Source organism: Dipodomys ordii, unplaced genomic scaffold (assembly GCF_000151885.1).
Source record: "Dipodomys ordii isolate 6190 unplaced genomic scaffold, Dord_2.0 Scaffold67, whole genome shotgun sequence".
Taxonomy (NCBI): domain Eukaryota; kingdom Metazoa; phylum Chordata; class Mammalia; order Rodentia; family Heteromyidae; genus Dipodomys; species Dipodomys ordii.
In genome coordinates, this window is record NW_012267283.1 from 10,608,534 (window position 1) to 10,624,185 (window position 15,652).

At 46.1% G+C, this 15,652-nt stretch overlaps 1 protein-coding gene across 1 annotated transcript in view; it reads left to right on the forward strand.

Annotated features, from left to right (window-relative positions):
- Gabbr2 (gamma-aminobutyric acid (GABA) B receptor, 2) overlaps positions 1-15,652 on the forward strand; it is a 352,730-nt gene that overhangs the window by 130,825 nt on the left and 206,253 nt on the right. The window lies entirely within an intron of this gene.

Consider the following 15,652-nt stretch of genomic DNA (forward strand, 5'->3'; position numbering starts at 1 on the left):
TGCCACCCTAGTGGCACTCAGTCGATGTGTGTTGTCTCTGGTGTGTTGTTAATGACTGCCAAATTTCTCAATTTAAAAACTAGTATCTGTGTGTTCTGTTGTTGTGGGATTGAATCAAGCACACCTTTCAACATCTACTTTAGCTTAACATGCATGGGAATGTGTTGGGGTGTTCTGAACGCTGAACAGACAGGGGTGGGGGCTTGTGTAAGCTCAGACAAGCTGCACCCCTTGCCTCTCCCAAAAGAGCAGTGCAGTACTTGCTATGACCCATGATCACTTCTTGGCTTGCTTCTTCCTAGGGTGTGGTTCCTGGTGATGCTAGGAGACCCTTGTTGCCTCCAGGTGAGGAGGAACAACACTGGGTTTCGTGGAAAGCTTTGAGATGGAGACCTGCCTCCTCTGGCTTGCTGCACCCTACTTTATGGCTTTGGGGAATGAAGTTGCCAGTTCCCTACACACCTCAAAGAGAGATGTCAAGTGGGGTGGGTGGGAAACTCCAGTCTGCTGCTGGCTTCACCTATTAGGAAGCAGATCTTGACGGAGTAGTGACAACAGATCTCCTATCAGAGACAGCAGTGGATGAAGCTGCAGTGTCTCACAGAACACACACACACACACACACACATACACAGATGGCAGCAGGGTCGGGAAGCCTGGTTGTCATGTCAACGGAGTGGCAAGAAAAATGCAAGGAAAAGCAAGGGGTAGGTCCCCATATGGTCTCATCGTGACCATACCACCCACACTTTCCATGGCAGGCTGGAGCAAGACCAGGTTTTTAGAAGAATGCAAAAGAATGGGAGCTGCAGGGATGAGCCCTTCCCATTTCCTCAGAAGGGGCCAGGTAGAGTGGGGGCCCCAGGACAGGGCTGTTTAAATGGGAAGCCTGAGAAAGAAGACCCTGCCCCAGGCACAGTAACTCCCTTCCTTCCCAAGGGACACATTCTGAACTTCTAGTGTTTACAGATGCCGGGGTCCTAAGGCGGTATTGAGAAGAGCCTGCCCCACCAACAGAGGGTGCCAGGTCTCTCATGATTTAAATGCATGAACTCATTCAATGCTCACAGCTGTATGAAGTAGACACCTGGGTAGGGCTGGGCAGGTCCTCCAGCTGTATACCATGCAGTCCCTCCTCATCCCACTCAGATGCTGACAGGGAATTGACAAGATGGAGTTCATTCTCCCCTCACCCCTCCTCACTGCCCCTCATTTTACTTTCCCTTGACCAGGCACCTCCTTTATCTAACATTTAAGAACTCTGCCTCCTCATTTATCTTCCTTCTCCCCTATTGGGGTAGTACCTTTGCAGGACAGGGATTTTGCTCCTTGCTAGGTCCCGGGCACCTCACCTGGGTCTTGGCAGAAAGGAAATGTTCCGTAGGTTCTTGCAGAGTGAAGGCCCTTCTCACAGCGGGTTGCCAGGGGCGGGTGGGTGTACCCTGCTCCATCCTCCCATCTGGCTGGCTTCTCCCCATGCCCCCCACCCCAACTCTACATAAGCACCAATGCATTCTTCAGGAAGTCCTCCCCAATTCCTGCTGCTGTGCTCAGCCTTCTCTTGGCTCCACACTCGTGATTCCTTTCATGGAGTGCCACCCTATCAGCTATGCTCAAAGTGCTTATGTCCTTCCAAAAATTAGGGTTGAAGTCCTAACTCCCAAGGTCACCGTGGTAGGAGATTACACCTTGGAGTGTATATGTGGGGGGACAGGGATAGATTGTAAGGGTGGGGCCCTCATGAATGTGATCAGTGCCTTTATAAAAGAGGCCCAAGAGAGCTTGTTCTCCCCTTCCTCCGTGTGAGGACCTGGGGAAAAGATGCCACTTCTGGAGCCTCACTAGACTCCAAATTGATGGTACTTGATTTTGGACTTCCCAGTCTTGGAGCTATAGGAAATAAATTTCTGTCATCTATAAGCAATCGGGTCCATGGTGTTTTGTTTCTGTGACTGAATGAACTACGATGCCATCCTGTGCTATGATTGCTTACTGGCTCTTGGCTTTCTCCCTCTCTTCCTTCTTTCCTTCTGTTTGCTCAGGGCCTGGCAGAGCTTGACTGGAAAGGGACCTTCAGTAAATGCCTAATTCATCAAGCTGAGGAAACACAGCACTCACAGTTGACTAAGAGCTCAGACACTAGCCCCACGTGCCCCTTGCATACTGATAGTTAGGCCTTCTGCATTAGTCAGCTTACCAACCCTGTAACAAAATACCTGACCCAAACTACTTATGAGATAGAAAGAGGCATATTTTGCTCATCATTTCGGAAGCTCAAAGCCCAAGATCAGCCAGGAGTGGGGAGGTGTACTGGCTCGCTGGTGAGAGTATCAGATGACAGCATGCCTCAAACCCAAGCAGAAACGAAGGTGGAGCCAGAGCCAGGTTTTCACTACAGTCCTGTCTGTTGGGATAATGACCAAGGGGTCTCACAATAACCACCATCTCCCGAAGATCTAAGCACCATCCAATACCAAAAGACTAAGCTTGTAACCATGACTCCTAGAAGGCCATAATTAAATAACCAAACCCTTCTGGCATTCCATTACAAAGGGACAGAGGGGTGTGTTCACCTACCAGGGTTGAGATGCTGCCCTCCAGGGCCTGTACCTCCCCTGCCTTCCTAAGGCTGCTACTCCACAGGTATTGCTGGCCACCTGGTCAAGGTGTCCTGCACAGATAGCCCTGGTAGTCTAGCCTGGGGTGGTGTGTTGGGACCTTAGTCTTGAGGAGCTGGATGTGGGAGCAGGATGTTGAGAGGATTCCTAAGTCTCCACATGCGATAAGCATGTGGATTGGGGAGCATGGAGTGGAAGCTGGAAAATAGGCTGAGATGTTGGCCTCTTGGAAGGGCTGCCGGAGGCGGGGGCCTGCAGCAGCCTGTTGCAGAACAAGAAAGGATTTGTGACAGGCCAGGAATTGGAAGTTCCCTTGAGAAAAGTCTTCTGGTCACAGAGATGTATGACAGCTGCCTCATCAATCAGGCTGGGGAGTGGCCATTGTCTGTCCCCAGCTGGAGGACAAGCAAGGCACATAATTAACTCCAGCTGAAATGTGCTGTGGGGGAGGGTGGAGGGCTGCGCTGACGGGAGGGATGATCGGTGCCGCAGTCGCCCTTCATCTCCAAGCAGGTGGCAGCGAGCATTTGAGCATGAATCTCAGGCTTCTGGGTGGGCCTGAGGGATAGAGCTCTCACGTGAGCCCCAAGAAAGGACAGCTGGGGTTTGGCAATGTGGCTCCCAGGGGAAGTGGGCAGAGTGGATGGCCTTGTACCCAAGTGCTAGGTTTGGTGGTATCCACAGGGCCTTCCCTTCCCCTCCTGACATCTCTTTCTCAGTCCCCGGTTGCCTAGGATTTACAGAGTCCCTGGAGGAGGCTGAGACTCCCTGCCCCCTGCCAAGGTCATCCTTTCTGCCCCTGTTCCTCTCGATGCCTAGCACCTCCTGCCTGGACCACTTCCTCATTTCATAACCACCTTCTCGCTGTCCCTCTCCCCATCATGTCCTTCAGGTGGCCCCACCAAGGTCCTCTTCCCTGCCATCAACCCTGGTGAGGTTCCCATCAGGGTGAAACACATGGAAAGCACCTCCAGAGTCGACCCCAAGTGCACACTTTTCTGTCTGCGATCATGAAAACTTCTAGAAATTGATGGTCACACAGTGTTGCAAGTGCACTTAATGCTACTGAAATGTGTGCTTCAAAATGATTAAATTGGTCAAGCCAAGTCCCAGGACCTCCAGAACGAGAGGAGCCCCTGTGCTGGTGCTCAGAGCCTACTGAAGGCTGCCTGTTTCTCTTCCCAGACTCTCTTGGCCTTCTCCCATTCACCCGGTTTGTGTCCCAAGGCAAAGAGAGCATCACTTGCTCTGTATAAGACCCACCTTCCTTTTCCCTGTCTCTCTGCCTTTCCTCACTGATTCTGAAAACAACTCATCTATAATCCTACTGCAGGCTTCTCACCATGGAGAAACTTTCCAGCCAGTCTCCACAACGTTTTACCCCATTGCATCCCTACAGAGACAGCTGTTCCTAAAAGCGCATGATTTGGAGTATGATGACCAGGATTGAGAACAGGCTTGATGACTTACTAGTTGTATGGTCTTGAGCTTGTCACTCAAGTCCCCTGAACATGCATTTCCTCCTCTGCTAAGTAAGGCTAATAATTACATCATGGGGTCCTTGCAAATACTGCAACAAGATACATTACGAATAGTAAATGAGTTAATGCACTGGAAGAATTCACACAGAGCCTGGCCCAGAGGTTAGTGCTAAATAAGTGGATGTGCATAGTCAGACCTCTCACCTTGAGCACTAGTAGAAAGACTGTTGGGCCTGGAAGGAACTTGAGAGATTGGCTGTGGCCATCATTGGCAGGTGTCCTGTCACCTGCATCTCCTCTCTGTTAGCCACCCCATAACTTTCACTGTGTTCCTGGTTCTTAGGTAGAGTCACTTATGTCATGGAGTCATTTGTGTCTGGGAGTGTGTTCCATTCAAGTGCTAGGTGACCCTCTTGATGTGTTTCCCTTCTCCCTTGATACCTAGCAGCATTCAGAATGGCATCCCTCTATCTGCTGGGCCTTTGCATGTATGTTGTCTAGCCTTCCTGCTTAGAGAGGCAACCTACTGAGATTGGAGCCATAGCACTATCTAGCCGTTCCCGACTGACATATCTGCTAAGTCAGTCTTCCTGAGGAAGGTTAGAGAGGGAGGCCAGACAGATCTGAGCCTGATACAGCTGTGTGCATTCCATCTTTGGTCTCTTTCCTCCTTTGCATCCTTGAGCTCCCATCAAGAAGGTCACTCACTCTGACCCCTTTGAATAGGTCCCTTGTAGGTCACGAACTGGCAATACCCTCACCAGGGTATTGAATGAAGGATTGGCTGCACATCCTTTCAGAGTGCTGGGCTGGGTTCTCACAAGCCACAAACCATCACATCCTACATTACACTTAGACCACCACACTTGCTCCCAGGTGGTCTCCCTCTCCCCAACCACCCTCCCCCTGCTGCTGAAGTACCTGGGTGAAGGGAGCTATACCTCCTTGGTTAACATCTTGGTGTGAGGTTAAAGAGAAACTAACTACTAGGCTGGCTCAAACCTGTCTGACCCCACCTATCCCTTCTGTCACCTGCCGTCTGTCCTCTATACAACTGCCCCAAGGAGCAACCACCACTCCCATATGCCCTTCATGGAACTTTTGCTCGTGCAGGGAATCAAACCTGTGCTGTCCTCCCACCATACCATCTCCTCCTCCTCCTGCCAGGCTCAGCCCAGACGCCACCTCCTCCAAGAAGTCTTGGCAGAACACTTTCGTGTGATTTTAGTGTTCCTTTCGGCATGATTTAAGTGTCTGCCACAATTTCCACTTTTACCCTGCCTTGAATCTTGCCCCACTGATGATCAGGACTGTGTATAACATTTTCTTTGTCTCTTGCATCTGTCCCAGGGTCTGACTTCTTCATCATTCTCCAGGGGGTGATGAAGGAATAAATGATTACTCTGGAACTCCTGATCCAAACCTCCACGATACCTCTCAACCACATTTTACTGAGTAATTTCTATGTCTCTTATCACCTTCAGATGAGGCCTCCTAGGGGCAGGGGCCACATCCTCCTCATCTCCTGTCCTGTCCCTAGCTTAGACCCCCAGCTCATATGGAACCCATATACCTTTCATATGAAGAGGAGTTGGCTGGGTGGCACTCAGCAGGAGTCTGGTCCCTCTTCAGCAGGTGACCGGGTCTCCATCCTCCCTGAGGGAAGGCTGACAGCATGTGATATTTACACAAACTTTCAGAAAAGAGCACCCCCTCCTGATAGGCAGCCAGCGCACGCTCTGCGTTTGTGACCCTGACTTTTAAAAATGTCACACCTGCATATTTGGGGAGACTTATTGACAGCTAATTAGGAAACGCAGTTTGTATCTACCAGTCTTTGAAAAACATTTTGTAAATCAGGTAATTGGCTTGAACAGTGCAGAGGAGAGATGTGTGCTACGGATCCATCATTCCCAAATAACTCGTCTGCAAGCCAGCCAAGAATTCAGAGTGACAGCTTCAGGGAAAATACAGAAATGCCAGTTTTTCTGAGTTCACGATGGACAGCCTGGCTCTCGGGAGATTTTTAGAAACAGATGGTCCGTCCATCACCCCAGGGAAGGGGTGTGAAAAATTCAAGCTGGCTGGAGCTAATAAGCTCTTTGGGACAGAACTATGGAGATGACTACTTTTCTTTCAGCCCGTGCCCACTATCTGGGGAGATATTTGCCAGGCAGCAGTAATTCAGTGCAAGCAGTATGGGTTGACACCCACCTGAGGCCAGGACCTTCACTAGGCACAGGGAGATGGAAAGGAGCAAGACAGCCCAGACTAGCACACCGCACCTTACCTGCATTTGATTGTGTCCCTTAAACTCTGATTTGATGTCAGTGTTCCCAGTAATAAGGGCCAATGTGGGTTTTTTGTTCTTCATAAGGTAATAAGTTGTTTTAATTGTTATTATAAAGGTGATGTACAATTACGTAAGTCAGGTAATGAGTACATTTCTTCTTTTTGTACAATATCACTCCTTCCTTAGGGCCAGTGTTTTAAAATGTAAGATATACTTTTGGACTTTCTGCTCTGCTCCATAATCCTTCTTTGTCTTTAAATTCCTTTCACCTTTCTCTGGTAGTTCCCCGGGTGTGATGATTCCTGGTGTTTCAAAGTGCTTACTGCCGGCTGTTACTAGTATTTGTTAGTGGTTGCAGTCTGATTGCACAGACCAGGCCCCTGTATTTCAATAGATCCCTATGTTCAGGTTATAGCCTGCCTCCTGTAGACAGGCGCAGTGGGAGGTGTGTTGTAGGAAGCAGATGCACAAACAGAGATAGAGGGGCCTAGGAGAAAACAGTTGCCCACAAGCAGAGAGAGCATGGACAGGGTAGGCCTTTAGACCAGTGGGCCAATCTGACACAGGGAAGGGGGAGTGGGAAGGAAGGAGGACAGGCAGGAGAGCTCCCGGCAGCCAGGCCACTGGGGTTCAGAGACTGCCCCGGTCTACTCATGAGCTGGCAAGAAACAGAACCCTTGCTCTGTCACCATGCTCTCACTTTGTGGTTGGGGTACCTGGAAGAAGTTCAAAAGTATGAAGTATGCCCCAAAGCTCTTCTCTGAAGCTGCCAGCTTGTGAGGTGCCCATCCTCTGATGCCTTTTCTCTTGGCTTCTTGGTACACCTCCATGGAACTCTTTTTTCTCCTAGGTGCTTAGATTGGTCTTCACTCATAGCTAAGCTGGGCCTGGTCAACACCACCTTGTTCACATTATGTTGCCCAGAACTTGTTGGTCACACCCATATCCAGAGAGCCAGGTATCTACCATTCCTGTGTATCCAGGAAGAGCATAGCAGAGTGTCATGTCTGGACTCGGGGACCTACCTGTCTGGAACTGCCTCCCCGATCCTATCTCTACTCCCTGGGTACAACTTTAAGCAAATGACTTGCCTTTCTGACCTTTGGCATCTTCATCTATTAAAATATGGATAATGACAGAACAGAGTTCACAGGCCTGTGGTGAGATTTCAAGTGAGCCAATATAGATAAAGCAATTAGAATAGCCTGACATACATAAATGCAATATAAAGGTTCTCTGTGTTGTTATTATTGCTGCTATTCTTATTTCCAGATTTAACAGGATAGTAAAACATCTATTGAGTACCTGTCCTATTCTAGGCATGTTCCTACATCACACAGATTCACTTTCCCAGACAGCTCCTAGTACTTAGTAGACAATCAGAAAATGTTTGAATGAATTAAATACAATGGCACAAGAATATAGAGTGTGTTTAATTTAGTTGCCATGGTGCTGGGCTAATTTTTAACATCATTGAGTGATAAGAAATGGAAATTCCTGTTTTTGAGTTCAGAAAGTCAGCCACAGAACAAGAAAAAGGAGATGTCAGTGATCAAGAAAAGATCCTGGGTGTGGAAAGGTCCTAACTTAAAAATGACTTTCTGGGGCTTGGCTGGGTGGTATATGCCTATAATACCAGCTATTCTGGGGGTAGGGGGATCATACTTTGAGCCCAGCTTGGTGATGATACATACTTGTAATCCCAGCTATTGAGGAGACAGAGGTAGGTGGATTGCCATTCTGGACAAAAGTAAAAGACCTATCTGAAAAAATAATGAAAAAGCAAAAAAGAATTAAGGGTGTGGTTCACTTAGAAGAACCTTGAGTTCAAATCTCAGTACTCCAAAACCAAAAGGAAAAAAAAAGCCAAACCACCTTCTGTGTCCCTAACACAATATGGGGATTTTTAAAAAAAAATTTAAACAAAACAAAAATTTCCAAAAGAAAGTTAGCAAAACAAATCACCTGAAGCTCTCCATCTTTACCATCTCAGTCCTGTTTAGATAATGGTCATTGTTAACATTTATTTATCTATTACTAAGTAAAGATGGACAGAAATAATTTATAATGTAAGATTATTATTACATCCACATCAGCCTATATTGAAGTTAGTCTGCATGTAAAAGAAGAAAATAAGGTAAGGTAAAACAGAAGGGATTATTCCACATTAAGCACTTTTGCTTTCACTACAGAAAATATTTGTTTCTACAATATCTCTCTAGGGGTCATAAAAGATTATGAGAGGCATCAAAGTTAAGAACCTGGCCTTTAAGCTCAAGTTTTCAACTTTATTTATTTTTTCCCGGTTTGTCCTGGCTGGGTGCTGCCCCTGAACTTCTTTTGCTCTACCACTTGAGCCACAGAGCCACTTCTGGCTTTTTCTGAGTAGTTTATTGGAGGTAAGAATCTCATGGACTTTTTCTGCCCTGGTTGCCTTCAAACTGCAACCCTCAGATCTCAGCCTCATGAGTCGCTAGGTGGGAGCCACCGGGGCCCAGCCAGTTTTCAATTTTAGATGGTATCAGCAAGAGCCCTTCTATTGCAGAGGGGGGAATGAGCTGGCTTCCAGTTCTTTTTCCCTCCTCTGCCTTGCGCAGTTTGTATGACCAGATCAGCTTTCCCGAGGGACTCTCACTTTCACTCCTTTTTATCACAAGTCCCTCATTCCTGAGCTGTACATTCATTCATCTTTTGGTTGGCTGGATTTTGTCACATACTTTCTTCCCTTCCTGCTGCCAAGGCTGGCACACAGGTGTTTTGTGGTGTGCTGAGTTCATAGCTTTTACCAGCAGCACACCCCGTCTGGGGTCAGTGGCCATGGAAAGACGGCCTTCCAATAATCAGAAGGCAGGAAACGACCGTTTCATTCAGGTCAGCACTGGGGCTGAGAGTGTTCTGAAGCGATCAATAAGAAAAAAGCAAACAACCCAGGTGAAAAAAATGGGCCAAGTCATCCATCCAAAAGAGGAAGCATAAACAACTCTAAACATAGGAAACGATGGTTTAACCTCTAGTAGTCAGGAGCATACAAACTGAACCGAGATATTGGGTATCCCCACAAGACTGGCACAAATGGAAGTTGGCAAAGGGTGTGGGACAGAGATTTCTCAGACATTGCTGGGAAGGTAAATGGATCACCCCGAGATGAGGCACACTCAATGATGGCTGAGGCACATTCAGTTACTGAGAAAAAAATTCTGGGTGTGGAAAGGTCCTAACTTAAAAATTACTTCCTGGGCCTGGTGGGGTGGCTTATGCCTTTAATCCCAACTAATTCTGAAGGTCCTAGAGAGACTTCCTGGTGTTTGCCAGGGGATAGGTTTGGATGTTCAGTCACCTTGTTTGCAACCAGCAAAGAAGTAGAGATCACTCAGGTGTCCATCAGGAGAAATGACTTAAAACTGCTGTCGCTGTGACAATGAACAAATCGCAGCTGTGGCTGGCAACAGAACACTACAAATGTAATGCAAAGCTGGAAGGGCAAGTTTCTCCTGGATGGTGCAGCAGATTCCACTTCTAAAGTAAGATTGATAATGTCAGATTTAGGAAGTATACACACATAAAAAGCACAAAGAAAAGTTAGGGTGGATAAAGGAGAAGTTCAGACTCAGGGCTCCTCCTGGGTATGTGCCAGAGTGCACAAAGACTTCAGCTTCAATTAGGCATTGGACTTACTGTTTGTTCTCATTATTTTTCTTTTCTCTGTGTGTATATGTATGTATGTATGTGCCAGTACTGGGCTTGAACTAAGGAACTGAATGCTGTCCCTTAGCTTTTTTTTTTTTTTTCAAGGCTGGAACTCTACCACTAGAATCACAGTTCCACTTCTGGTTTTTGGTACTTATTGGAAATAGTTTCACAAACTTTCTTGCACAGGCTTCAAATCTCGATCCTCAGTTCTCCACCTCCTTTAGCCCTTAGCTATTTTTCATATTTTATGTTATATATAAATAGCATATTCCTTTCTAGGAGTGAAATGTCTCATAATAATAATTATTTATTTTATATTTTGCTGGTACTAGGGTTTGAACTGAAGTCCTCATACTTACTTGGCTTGTTTGCTTGGGTTGTGCTTTATTACTTGAGCCATACCTTGACCCATGCATTTTGTTGGTAATGTAGAGACAGAGTCTTATAGACTTTTCTGCCACGGTTGGCTTTAACTCTGATCCTCTGGATCTCAGTCTTCTGAGTAGCTAGAATTATAGGCACAAGCCACCAGCATTCAGCATAATAATGAAATCTTCTTTAAAATGAAACAATGTTCTAGACTCATGTTGCACAGGTTACTTAACTATCCTGATCCTGAAGTTCCTTATTGACAGCATGGAAAGAATAACTGTTACTGACATATAATAACACTGTGAAAAATGAATGAAATTATTTACATAATTCTGTGCCTAACACATAGTAAAAGTGGGGTATATTTAGCCAGCACTCTTTCCTTTCTCTTTCATTCTTTTTTATTTTATTTTACTTTGAGAAAGGGCCTTATTATATAACCCAGTTTGGCCTCAAACTTGAGGTCCTTCAGCCTCAGCCTCCTGAATTTTGAGATTACAGGCATATACCACCATACACAGCAGCTACCATTATTGTCTACACAGGGCTGAGAAGGTATTTGGGAAACCATCCCAGGTGCTGCATCCCCCAAACACCTGTCTTTCAAAGCCTTTCTAGTGAATGAATGGCGAAGGGTGATATAGCCTGAAGACATCCATTGGAGTCCTGCTGGCTGAGTTTAGGTATCTGGGGGTTCTCATGGGGTGAGGACAATGCTTCTTCATTAAAGCTATGAAGCTAGATTGAGCCATTTGGGGCCCATAGGCCAAACCCAGTTGCTGCTAGTTTTAAAAATGGAGTTGTATTAGAATGCAGCCCTGCTCAGCTCCTTATTTATTGTCTTTTTTATGGCTAAGACTTTGTTCTTGTTTTTAATTTTAATTTTATTGTCAAGATGATGTACAGAGGGGTTATAGTTACATAAGGTAGTGATTGCATTTCTTGTCTAACTTGTTACCCCCTCCCTCACTATTCTCCCTCTTTCCCTCTCTCTCCAGCCCCTCCCCCCAAGTTGTACAGATAATTTCCAACAAATTGTCTTGTGAGTATCACTGTTGCATAAGTTCCCACTTTGTCCTTTGTCTCACTATTTTGTTGTTTACCTTTCTTTCCCTAGTTCAGATAAAGGTATATATATAATACCCAGGGTATCAAAATCAAATGCAGTGACAACAGGGGATAAACCATAGGGGGGAAAACACGAAAGTAAAAGGAAATCATGTAGTATAACATGTAGTATAACAATGAAGAAAAACCTCTTGTGTCCATGTCTTGGGATTCATTTTGCTTAGCATTATCTTATATAGTAATATGTACATAGCTGTTGAGCTATTCTGCTCATCTGCTAAGATTATCCTAAATGTATACTAATTATTACAAATAAGGGAAACCATGGGACCTATGTTTCTTTGGGTCTAGCTTACTTTACTTAATATGATTTTTTCCAAGTCCTTCCATTTCCTTACAAATGAGACTGTGTCATTCTTTCTAATGGAAGCATAGAATTCCATTGTGTGTGTGTGTGTGTGTGTGTGTGTGTGTGTGTATGTATATATCACATTTTCTTGATCCATTCATCTACTGAGGGGCATCTGGGTTGGATCCATATCTTAGCTATGGTGAATAATGCTGCGATAAACATATTTGTGCTGGTAGCTTTAGTATAGCCTTGTTTGTGGTCATTTGGGTAAATGCCCAGAAGTGGGATTTGTGGGTCATAGGGGAGCTCTATGTATAGTCTTTTGAGAAACCTCCATGGAACCTCCATACTGCTTTTCAGAGTGGTTGAACAAGTTTACACACCCACAAACAGTGTAGTAGTGTTCCCTTTCGGCCACACCTCCTCCAGCATCTGTTATTATTAGATTTCTTGATTATTGCCATTCTCACTGGGGTGAGGTGGAATCTCAGTGTTGTTTTGATTGTCTTTAGCTATGTCATGGTAAGGTGGTTGAGATGAGTCATTTTGTTTTGTGCTAGTCTTGGGGCTTGAATAGAGAGCCTCACACTCTCATTTGGTTTTTTTTTTCCTCTCTCTCTCTCAAGGCTGGCACTCTACCACTTGACCCACACCGTCACTTCTAGCATTTTGCTAGTTAATTGGAGATAAGAGTTTTAATGGATTTTTTTGTGATCTTCACTTTCCAGCCTCCTGAGTAGCAAGGATTTGCAGGCAGGAGCCACCCAGGTCTGGCTGAACTGTCTTGCTTAGGCTTCAAATACTTAGCATCTGGGAGTTTATGGAAAACATTTGCTGGCCCCTGCCCTGGAGGGAGAACTTGGAACAAGGAATGCAAAAGAAATGGTGGTTTTCAGACCAACAAAGAACTTTGTAATGGAGCTGGGTGCCTTGCCCCTCGAGGGACCTTGCTCCTCATCAGCGGGCAGTGCGGAGGCGGTGTAATGGGACAGGCTGGACCCGTTTGCTTTTAAAGTCCCCTTCTGCTCTGAAATTCTGTGTGCTGTAATTCTCAGTTGCAAATGGGTTGTTATTAGCACTGACATTTTCTTGGCATTTTTACTTTTTAATGTTCGGCCACATTTTCTTTGAAAACTTTAAATTAAAAAAAAAGGTTTTCAATGAGATTTGGATGAAAATGGAGTTTCATTTTGGACTATTTTTTCCATTAAGAAATTAATTTTGATGGCCTTTGGATCTAGTCCAAAGACTTTTTAGAGTCTAGAGGTGCCAGGAGTATTTCTCAGTGTCAAGTCCTTCTAAGAAAGAGAAGCCTGTTGGCTGTGGAATAGTGCATGGAACTTGGAGGTAGCAACCATGAACAAGCATGAAGGCAGATGTGATATCAAAGTCAATGATAAAATCTGCAAGATGGGGGAAGGAGGGAGAGGGAGAAAGTCACAGTGACTGAACACCTGCTAGGAGCCACAGCCAGTCTCCAAGTGGCAAGATTGTCAACACCCTTTGAGATACTTCATAAAACATGATTGGTGGTGGTCTTAGTTCCTGTTTCCTGGGCAGGTGATGGCCAACCATGCCAACCACTAGATAACATCTCTGGGTGAGTGGGGCAAGTTCTCTGGGAAGGAGTGGTGGTGGAGGAACTGTGTGGGGCTGAGTCAGGAGACTATAATAAAGCCCATCTCCTTCCTGGCCTCAGAGTCCCCTTTTAAGGGCTCTGAGAGCCATTCATCAAAAGCCAAAAGGCTGAAAGACAACTTGCTATAAATAACATCTCAATATGATTGTTTTGCCCAGCGAATGGCTCACTGAAAGCTATCAGACAAATACCTTAAATGAGGTATCAAAAGGTGGCTTAGGCAAGGGCGGGTCCCTGAGAAGGGACAATGATGAACAGCTCTTGAGGAGCCAGCTCTGAGTGCAGCATTCCGGATTTTATGTGAGACACATGTGAAAGTGACTTTCACTGAACTGGGAGGACAGATGCGGGGAGATGTGTCCAGTGAAGCATTTGCACAACCTCCCTTGGAAACCTGATGCCTGGAGAAAACTCCCTCACATTTGGTGAACTGATCACCAGGCGAACTGACATGCAGCGGGCTACCTTTCACTGCGCGCTGCATCACTTTGTCCAGGAGTCAGAGACTCCTCCCGAGGCCAGAGACAAAAAGACTCTAGCAGAGACCTCTGGGGTCATCTCCCTCCTAGGTTTTAAACATTTTTTTGCTACTAGCAAGAAACCCTTTTCAAGTAAAGTATTATCTGGAGACTGATACTTCATCTAAGACCACCACAAGGGGAGGGGCTGGCTGCGATACAGGGGAGGGACCCAGAGCTGTGGCTGAGTTCTGCTGGGATGAGTTCATGGGAGAAGTATTAAAACCTGAACTGTTCTGCTTCTGTTCCATGGAGGGAGAAACATCAAAGGCAGTCTCTCTTCCCTCCCTAGTTCTCTCTTTCCCTCCCTCCCTCCCTCTCTTTCCTATTTTTTCCCCTTTCTTAGTTGGCCTGAAAAGTTAACTTGGCTAACTTTAAAAATTGTGTGTGGGGGCTGGGAAGGTGACTCAGTGGTAGAGCACTTGCCTTGCATGCATGAGGCCCTGGGTTCGATTCCTCAGCACCGCACATAAGCAGAAAAAGCCGGAAGTGGTGCAGTGGCTCAAGTGTTAGAGCACTAGCCTTGAACTGAAGAGCTGAGAGACAGCACCCAGGTCCAGAGTTCAGGCCCCACAACTGGCAAAAAAAATTGTGTGTATGTGTGTGTGTGCATGTGTGCATGCGTGCATGCATGCATACATGTGCGTGCTGGTCCTGGGGCTTGAACTCAGGGTCTGGCTACTGACTCTGAGCTGTTTTACTCAAGGCTAGTGTTCTATCACTTGAGCCACAATTCTACCTCTGGCTTTTTGGTGGTTAATTGGAGACAAGAGTCCCATGGACAATGTTCCTGCCTAGGTTGGCTTTGAACTGAGATCCTCGGATCTTTGCCTCTTGAGTAGCTAGGATTGGAGCTGGGTGCCACTGACACCCAGCTAAATTAAAAATGTAGAAGGTGGATTATTTGCCAGTTACCTGCAAGATACAATCTAACTTCTCATCTTGACATTGAAAGTCCTGGCTCCCTTCCCCAAACCACTTGTCCTATTTAGCCAGAGGCAAGGCTTAGCTGTGTCTGGGCTCAGGTCCCTTTCTATTTTCCTGATGCTCCTCCATCCATGACTCCCTTCACAGAGGTCCCCTCTCCCAGAGCCCTACCTGGCTCTCCCTTGTGGTACCCACAGCCTGGATCTGGATCTCCCCCTGAGCCCTGTCTACCATGTGAGGGGACTAATATTCCTTGTCTCATAGCCTCAAAACCAGGGAGCAGTCTGAGGCCAGGCCCTGTGGTAGACTGCATCCTCTATCCTGGGAGCATTCAGGAGATATTTGAACACTAACAAATATCAACCCACGGTGTCCCATACTGTGATCAGTAAGGAGAAGTGGGACGGAGGACCCAAGGGAAAGAAAGCCACAAATAGAGAAGTGTGGCAGTAGAAAGAAAGGGAAGAAAGATAAATGAGAATTTCAGTGGTTCCTCAGTATCCAATAACTACATACTCTGCTCAGTTCCAGAAAGACAGTGTGTGCGCGCACACAGAAAGAAAGCAAGAAAGCAGGGAAGGAAGGAAGGGGAAAAAAAGAGACAAGCCCATGTCCTTCTGGGGTTCTTATTCTTGTAAAAGAACTCAGTCATTATCCAGACAAACAAACAACAAGTACAGAGTGATATGCCGGT